The following is a 10,074-nucleotide window of genomic DNA, read 5'->3' as shown; positions in this document are numbered from 1 at the left end:
GATGTAGCATTCCAGATCAGAGAGAAATAGAATTCCAGATTACGAAACTACTAGAACACGATCTCATAGAGGAATCAAGTTCACCATTTGCAGCACCAGTGACACTAGCCTTTAAAAAAGAGTCGAATCGTAGAGATAGACTATGTATTGATTTCAGAGAGATAAACAAAATTGTAGTTCCGGAACCACAACCATTCCCAAGAATTGAAGATATCATAGTCAAAGCGGGAAATTGCCATTTCTTCTCAACGTTTGACATTAATTCGGCGTTCTGGTCAAAGAGGCGATTCAGTACTGGCAGCATTGGTTAATCGGTAGATACTTCACTGTCCTTTCAGACCATAAACCGTTGGAATCAATGAGAATCAAAGCAAGAACCGATGAAACTTTAGGAGACCTGATGCACTACTTATCGCAGTACGACTTCAAAATCATCTACTCACCAGGAAAACACAACATAGAGGCAGTCGCGCTATCCAGGAACCCCGTCTTAGAAAGTTTTGAGAACGAAGGAGAGGTTTTGAAAGTAGCGAATATTATAAAAAAACAAGACATAATCCGAGATCAGAAAGAAAACAGAGAAGATATTAAAAATACGAAAGACCTTATAAAAAAATCAGAGATTTTTTTTTAAAATATTAAAGGACGCCAACGTATATTCGTCTCACAAGAGTTTGGCGAGCATATCATAAAGACGGTGCATGATTTCTTTGGCCATGTTGGAAGGAATCACATATTGAAAAAAATCCGACCCTTTTATTATTTCAAAAATATGGACCGAATTGTCGACAAATTCTGCAAACAATGCGAAACTTGCATTAGGAATAAAAGCAGAACGAGAAGACCGATCGGGCTTATGTGGAGACTAGGACCAGCGAGGAAACCGTTTGAAATAATGTCATTCGATACGGTCCGAGGTTTTTCCAACAACAACTCACCAAAGAAGTATATGCATATACTCATAAATCACTTTTCAAGGGCTGTTTTTATGTCCACATCGAAAACACAACGCGCGGAAGATATCATAAAACTTATAAACTCGACAGGAGAAACTGACTCCATAAAAATTATCCTTGCAGACCGATACCCAGCGATGACATCCAAGGAAATTCAAGAGTACGCGAGAGAGAAAAACATTAAATTAATTTTCACCTCGACAGACTGTCCATCCTCCAATGGACTAAACGAGAGGGTAAATCAAACATTAGTAAACAGAATCAGATGCAAGATCAATTCGAAAAAAAAAGAAACTGGACAAAGATCGCAGAAAAAAGCGTAGAAGAATACAATCACACCAGACACAGTGTAACGGGATTTGCCCCAAATCACTTACTGTATGGGAAAATGATCGAAATCATCCCTAAGGGAATGACAGAGAAGAAGATAAACTTAAAAAGAGACAGAGAAGAAGCATTTAAAAACTCAGAAAGAAATTTCGAAATCAACAAACAAAAATATGACAAAAAAAAGACGAGAACACGAGTTTAAAATTGGTGATACGGTCTTCACCCACAACGGAAATAGAATGAATAGAAGTAAGCTGGAAGAAATTAGGAAAGGACCTTTCAAAATTTTGAGAAAGATTTCAAACTCTATATATGAAGTGGATAACGGTAACCGGAGATCTGAAGGGAATTTCTTCAAACTGGCCCGGAAAAACGACCGAACAGAAAGGAAGTCGATTGAAGAGCTTCCGTTCCAACAGCTTCGACGTGTCGACATTGCACGGAGCTAAAAGTAAGCTTAGCGGATCCTCGAAAGCCGCTATTTCGACCCTTATGGCACCGTCGAATTGGTTCACGAAGAGACACCAATCGATGTCGAAGAAGCCGGAAGATTTAGTAACGGCCAGTTTAAGTCTCAAGTTCGATAAATCGAAGGTAGTGAAGGTGGTGAAGGAAACGTTGGGTAAAAAGTCCCCTAATAGCGAGGTCAAACACAAAGTCGTATGGGACAACACTAGTGGAACCAAAGTGGACGCTCAGGTAAGTTGTATTTCTCATTACGATATCGTTTCTTGTTTAAGAGCCATCGTAGGTGAAAGGGGGAATGAAAAAGAAAATCGTAAATCGTAAAATCTCTTCCAGAGAATGCACTTTATCGTAAAAATTAATAAAGTCAACAACAATGTGAAATTAAATAATTGTTGTTTGATATTCTGTATTATCGATATAGGTGAAACGTGGAGAAGATAATTTGCAATCATTGCGGACAATATCGCAGTGACATTATTATCAATCGGTAATATTAAAGATAAAATTCATATGGGATGAAAACAGAGCGTCAAAAGTGGTTATTTTTCGATCTTCTTGCGAAGGGAAAATTCCTGCAAAATGTTTAAGAACGGCTCTCAACAAGGAATGAAAAATGTTATTACAGTTCCATTTTCGTGTTCGTTTTTTTTTTCTACATGATCCATGTGAAATAATTCTTCAGATGCTCTGCTGGTAAATGAATCGACGTTTGTAATAGAGGAAATATGAAGTACAGCGAGATCGTTGTTGGCTATTGTTCTACACCGATATCGACAAAATAATTCTTCGACAACTCTATTGATAAATCAATTGTAGTTTGAAATCAGACGAATCTGAAGTACCATCAGTTTGTTGCTACGAGAACAATAGCCACCAACGATCTCGCAGTAATTCGGATTCGTTCGATTTTAAACTTCAATTGTTTTATCGACAGAATCTCTGAATAATTATTTTGCTGGTAAATTCTGCTGGTATATCGATTAGAGTTTGGAATCGAGCAAATACGAAGTACAAGATGGCTATTGTTCTCACGTAGCAACAGTCTGATAGTATTTCAGATTCGCTTGATTTCAAACTTAGTTCCCTTGGTTTAATTACTGATTTATCAGCTGGATCAAAATTTAAAGAAAATGAAGATCAAGTGTAGCGCGTAAGTTTGACCTCTGCTTAATTTTTTCATCTCTACACTCATCTTTTTCAACTTCCATGTCACATTTCGTATAAATGCTAATAATTCTTTGTTTTTTTTTTTTTTTTTGATAAATTCTCTTAAACGTCGCACAAGAATTTTTCGTTCGCGAGGAGGTGCAAAAATGGCCACTCTTTGACTTAGGTCAAAATTTGCAAATTTGGGGTTAGCCCCAACTTAACCACGCTTTTAATCCAACATGAATTTTATTTTAATATTACTGACCTCTGATGGTGGATCTGCGATACTGTACTTAATGATTGTAAACTATCTTATCGAGACTTCTCATCTATATTAATAATATAGGAATGTTAAATATTATATTGAATATTAGGAATATTAAATAACAGTTAAATACTTTTAACTGTTTATAATAATTTACTATTACGTATTTTAACGCGAAATCTCGTTTCATAAAAATTTTCATTCAAATACGTAAATACATAATATTCATAAATTTATAAGAACAATTTTGTCCGTAGGTATTTGGTAGCGCAATTGAGAAGATGTTAACGGCGCAAAAGGGAAACGATACGGGGGCTTCCGGGTCGAGCGGAAAGCCCTCGGTATCTCCGAACAAACCAATGTCAGGCAAAGTGACAAATTGGTTTTCAAATACCAAGAATCAAAATCGGAATCAGACGGAATCCAGCGAACCGTCTCTCTGTTCTTCCCTAAAGGACCTATTCAAGAAGTAATGGGGAAGAACAAATGCTAATAAATGTTAAGTGTCTCTAGTTTAATTAACACTTCTTTATCTTTATCTTTATTAACACTTATTTATTTAAGAATTTATTCAGAGATTAACACGACCTAATAGATGACTGACAATCTGGTGTAATTCAAATTAACGAGCTATACTTTCCTTGTACTTTCTTATTGCTATACCTCTACAATATTCTTTTATCGTATCTGTCGATTTTAATCTCACACAAATATCTAATAAATGTGTATACAGTAGTTGACGAAAATATTAGATAGAAGATTTTTGCGAATATATATTATGTGTGTTAGTGTTTTTCTTCACTTCACTTCAATGTAACGAGACGTGTCTATCATGATTACACCGGTAAAAATTGAGACTAATTTGGAAATATATATATGGAAGCTAGAAGATGCTTATTGCAGACGTACACATAGCAAAAAACTAATGTACAATGTAAAGAGTATTTTTAAACATGTGATTGATTAGGGGTCAAAATGCTCCTACTAAAAATATTGTGACTTATTTATACAATACATAATTAAGTGTCCAAATACCGATGGTAATCAATAAGCATCTTATAATTCCTATTTACATTTGTTTCAAAAGTTTCTTTCGTTTCATAAGGAAATAATAGATGCACGACACTTTTTGTTTTATATTATTTTATCGATTTGTGTATGATCTATTTTGTAGTAATAGAACAAAACGAAAGAAACTTTTGAGACAGCATAATGCATCTTGAAATTCATGAAAAGCTTCAACAAAATATTCATGGAAAGTTTCTGTAAGCGTCCGAGTACTTTCGTGAGCCGTTATATGTATAATAATTCGTTACAATGTTAGTGATAGCTTGGAAAGTGAACTATTTTTATTATACATCTTTTTACTTTCCATATTACGCTCATAGATACTTTAAAACGCCGCGATACTAACTCTTATCTATCATGTTTACGAATGCCTATAATTTGTGAAACCGCTTCTGATTTTACGGAAATTTTGCAGTTGCTTGATGAATGAAACAGATTTGTTAAGAGAATCACATGTTATAGATACCTGAACTGTGATTTATTTAATATATCTTTTCTAATTTGTTGTCCTGCAACATTTCCATGTTTTACGAAGCTTTAAATTAAATTTCACAAGTTTATTCTTCTTAAGCTAAAGACGATGCTGGTGAAATATTTATTTCTGAAGTAAAAAGTAAAAATATAGCTTACATATTGCTTGTATTTAATCATGTATTACGATTAATCCTGTTGCGATACTCGTATATTTCAGTTAGGCTCTGGTTTTAGTAAACAAGAAAGATTTATAATATCTTAAGAGGATGTTTAGCATGAAATCATGCTAATAAGAAGTTTTTCATGTTTTTCTTCAGGCTTAAAATATTTTTCAATGTTGTGAAAAAATTGGGTTGAAAATGAATAAAAGGGTGCAACAGGGTATTTAAACAAACTAATATCTCTTATATGAATAAGTCGAGTGATATGCTGTAAATTATTTTCACAAAAAGACACCCATTTTTATTATTGTTTTCTAAACAAAATTCAATATGATTTGTTATACCTGTAATAGGAAGTTTCTTTAACTAACATTTAGTTATCGATCCTATTTTTATTGAAGTTTAACAATACTGTTCAATGTTAATAATTATTAATTTATAAGTGAAGGGTAATTCCAACGAAGAAAGATATCATTTGCAAACAAATAGTTTCAGATAAAATCAGCATTGGTACTGTAAATTTAAGATATTATAAATCTAATATGTATTGTATCGCAAAGCGGGATTCATGATGAAAAATTAAATATAAAAGTCCATGAAATTTCGCAAATTTAAGCATCTCAGTTGATACAGCTTTAATAAATGTGAACAAAAGTTTAGTCTATCTCTATATTTAAATAACGCATGATATTTAATTCTACAGTATAATTAAACAAAGATTCGAAGCTGAAAATTTCGAAATATAATTGAACAATATATCGTACAATAAATGTTATATGATGTTCTGTAAAGAAGAATTGCATTTTTACGAAGAGGATCAAAGATAAAAGAGATTTTTGTTGAACGATACGACCGTTTCGAAATTCCATTTTGATCTTGTGTATGTATAGTGTATCTCGTACAAAAGATATTACAACAAGCGTCCAGTCATAATGTGAAACATTAATCAAAATTTCTAATCTCGAGTGTTTCAAGCCCCAGAACTCATCTTAATAAATATAAGAAGGACAGATTAAATTCAATCTGATTTTTCTAATTTTCTCGTTAATAATTAAATATGAGCATCAATCAATCAATAGTTCATAATGCACGGTATAATGCGTGTATAACATTCATCTGATTTCAATTAACTTACGTTTAAGCAAAATAATTATTCGAACTAGTTTATCATTCACATTATTACACATTTTAATTGTATATATATCTAGTACAACATAGAAAGGATGTTTTAGGATTATGAGTATTCCTTTAATTTTTAAGAAGAACAATAAGTATGCATAGTATTTCTTTTATCTCATATTCTAATTTCACCAGATTGAATTTTCTAAAGAAAGATGATCTATTTATTTTAGATAACGCAAATTCTTTATTTTAGATATGCAAAGTCAAATATATTTTTGTCAATAAAGACACAAAAAATCTTAGATGTCTAAATGTCAGCTTTAAGAACAGTAGACTTGCCTGCCTTCAAACTTAAATGTCCTTTCCAGTAGTAAAACTTAAATAACATTAACAACGGCAGTAATATTTACATCTACAGATGGAGGATATTAGACTTCGATTAAAATACAAGTAGCTCAATAAATATGTGTCTAAGTACGATGGTTAAAGAATAACGATTCGTCATTCTTTATTCCAGCGCTTAATGCTATCCTTCTTTCAACAAATACAATCCTAGAACAATGCCGCTGAAGAGAAATGTTATGCGTGAATTTATTTGCCTTTGCGGGACGAAGGTTTATTAAATTATTAAATGAAAATATTAAATGAAAATGAATATGTATAATTGTGTGTATAAAAATTGATGTATGTATGTATGTATAAAATATATATATATGTATGTATATATATGTGTCGGGTTGGCGTTAAGATTAGAGTTAGGGATAAGGGCGTGAAACGAATCCCTATTGGCGCTAGACGTGATCGTTATGCAATAGAGGAGATATTTACTAGTGCAAATATGACTATGATGGAATTGGACAAGTAATCGCGATAATTAGATACTCGAGAAGCAAATGACGATGATCCTAGGCTCAATAACGAATCCGCGGTCAACGGGATGACGAACTTTACCCTTCGTTAGCGTCTAAGTTACACTGTATGTTAGAGCAAGGGGCAATTATTACGTATACGAAAGACAGGTCGATTGCCGATGAGATCGCACTAGAGTGAGTGGCTCTTCGTCGCGGTGACGCTGTCGAAGAAATCTATGATGGGTGTGCCTAAGGGCACGAGATCTCGGAGTCGTCATCGACTCCAGTCGGAGGTTCGGTGCGCATATCGAGATGGTGTGTAATAGAGCCGACAAGTTAATAGGAGCCCTTAGGGGAATTCTACCCAACATCAACGGGCCGCCCAGCTTGGCTCGTAGGCTCTACTACAACGTGTGGGAGTCCATCGTAACTTACGGAGCATCGGTGTGGGCTAGAGCAGCGAATACCGATAAGAACAGGAAAAAGCTGAAACGAGCACAACGAACGGCCCTGTGCATAACAACGACGGCATACCGTACCGTCTCCCACGCGGCACTTTGCGTGTTGACCGGGAATCTCCCGATTTACATAAAGATAAAGATGCTCGGAGAGACCTACGAGAGGAACAAGATCCATGGGTCCAGGATTGGCACGGATGAGGGCTGCAAGCTGAAGGAGGAACTGGAGGCGATTCGCAAGAAGGCCCAAGAGGACTGGCAGAAGGAGTGGAACAACCACAAAAAGGAAAATATGACAAAGAAATTAATACCGAGTGCGCTGCTATTTACCAAAAAGAAGATGGACATCGATCACCACACCATGCAGCTGCTAACCGGGCATGGGAGCTTCGGTGTCTATAGGAAAAGGATTGGCAAGGACAGCGACAGCAACAGCAACTGTCTCGACTGTGTAGACCCGAACGACGATGCAGAGCACGCCCTCTTCGCGTGCCCGAAGTGGACGGACAGAAGGATCGAGCTAGAGAACGCTCTGGGCGGGAAGATAGACGTGGGCAATCTGATCGCCACGTTGACCGCCAAGAACGAGAGCTGGAATAAATTCAGGCAATTCTGCAAGACCGTCATGTGTCACAGAAGGGTGACAGCGAGGGCCTGGGAAGAGGCAAGGAGGAGAACGAGCGAAACAACAACTACGTGGAGCAATGAGGGCAAGAACACGAAACAACGAAAAACCGCAGAAGGAGACCAGTCCAGTATTCTGAACTGGCTGAGAGGACGACATGAGCAGTAACTGCCCGAAGAAGTAGATACAACGGGGCACGAAAGGACAACCCTGATGACTGCCGACAGGTTTTACCGGGGTTGTCTGCCCTCTAAGCGAGGAAGAAGGAGGAGGGGTTTTTAGTGGGTATGGCAACGACAACCGACCGACTCCCACATAACCCAGTGATGCGGGTCACTGGGCATGCGTAATAGCATTTTCCCCTCCCCACGCAAAAAAAAAAAAGGACACGAGATCATCGGATTCGCGGAGAAAAGTCTCCGTTCGAAGGGTGTGGGAAATTGACGTTGCTGTTAATTGGTCAATTTCCATGTTGGTGGTTAGAGAAAGATATTAGCTGTCCTTGGGAAAAGTTGCTAGCGGGAAGCGTCGTTCGTGGAAGGATAGATTTCTCTTATCTTCCCGTAGTTGGGGCACAGGCTATTTGTCTATTTGAAAGAATTTGTATAATTGAAACTTCATATTCGTAGTCGGTCCTCGCCCAGCTAAACATATACTGTGAAGATGCGTTGGCATCTGGCAATCATCTTACTCGAAGGACAAAGTCTGCGTGTGGCGAGCCACGGGGCAGAAACCATTGAAACGTTTACCGTCGTGCCCTGTCCCAAGTATTTCTTTTAAGAAGAGCTATAGAATTAATTCATGCCTTTGTTAGACAAAACGTTCATCCCTTTGACCGCGGCTACGTTCGGCGACTGATTGTCGTCTCGAGCCCGAGCTCACTATCATAAATCTCAAATAAATACAGTCGGATCGAATGACAACAGTTTCTTAATACGGCTATGGTGAAATCTAAATTTCAATACTAGGGGTCTTCCCGAAGTTCCAAAGGGAACGTTCTGGTATTCTTTCATCTCCGACATATATATATATATATTATTATAATGACTTATTTTAATAATGACTTAATTTGTATAGTAAAAACAGCTAAAATCTAATGTAAGATTGTTGGGATGTTACGTGATATTTCTGTTGCATCATTGATTATCGTTATACTTTGAAAAATAATTAAGGAAGCGAACAATGCGTGGACGATTATGGCAGTTTTATTAATAAACGAACGTTTAATAGAGAATATGGATTTACTGGATAAATAAATGTTTCATTAAATGTAACTGTTACGTGCAGAATAATATGTTGTTACATGTATGAACTAAAGTTGATGTAATACTCATATTATATTTATGGTTTCAAAGAATTAATAAAATCTGCTGAGATTCAAACGTATGCTCTCCCTTTTATTCTATGAGAATTAAACATTTAGAAGATTTTATGAAAATGCACTAAACAATCAGAAGCATCTGTTTCTCCTTTTCTTTTTCTTTTTTTTTTTCTTTTTTTTTAACATGTTGATTGCCACGCGATTTTTATACTTATTTTGACTTGGATAGATAAATTAAAGCGTACCATACCAAGACATTTCATTCTTGCAAAATATTCTAGTCTATTTGCGTACGTGCTCATAATCTTGGCTGATAACCGCCATTCGCTATATACATCGTTGGTATCGACGTCAAAGGATTAGCACAGCCAAATACACAATCCATACAATCCGATTTAATTGATTTTAGATCTTGCATCAAACAGATCTCTATATAAAAAGATAATTTCTGATTCTAAACATTTGTATTAGGTTCATCTAATTATTAGGATATTAGATATATTATAAAGGAAGATATTATGTATTAAATAATCTGCCTCTTCTTCCGCTTTGAAATCCTCTACAAACGCCATTTATTGTCGTTCAACTTTTCAGCTCACAGAAAAAAACATTACGCGTATTCCTAGCAATCGCCCAAAGACTCGAACGTGTGCTTCGATAAAGCTCGCTTAACTTTCATCGACACATCGATAACTTTGCGTTCCAAGATGTTATTACGCCCTAGAATCCCTAACATAATTTTAGAACCAGAATTTCTGTGCAAAACAATTCCATCGCTTTGTCACGCTTAACGGCTCAATCATCGAAACATGTATCATTTTTTTTT

Source organism: Bombus affinis, chromosome 3, assembly GCF_024516045.1.
Source record: "Bombus affinis isolate iyBomAffi1 chromosome 3, iyBomAffi1.2, whole genome shotgun sequence".
NCBI lineage: Eukaryota > Metazoa > Arthropoda > Insecta > Hymenoptera > Apidae > Bombus > Bombus affinis.
Note: the sequence above shows the minus strand (reverse complement) of the source record.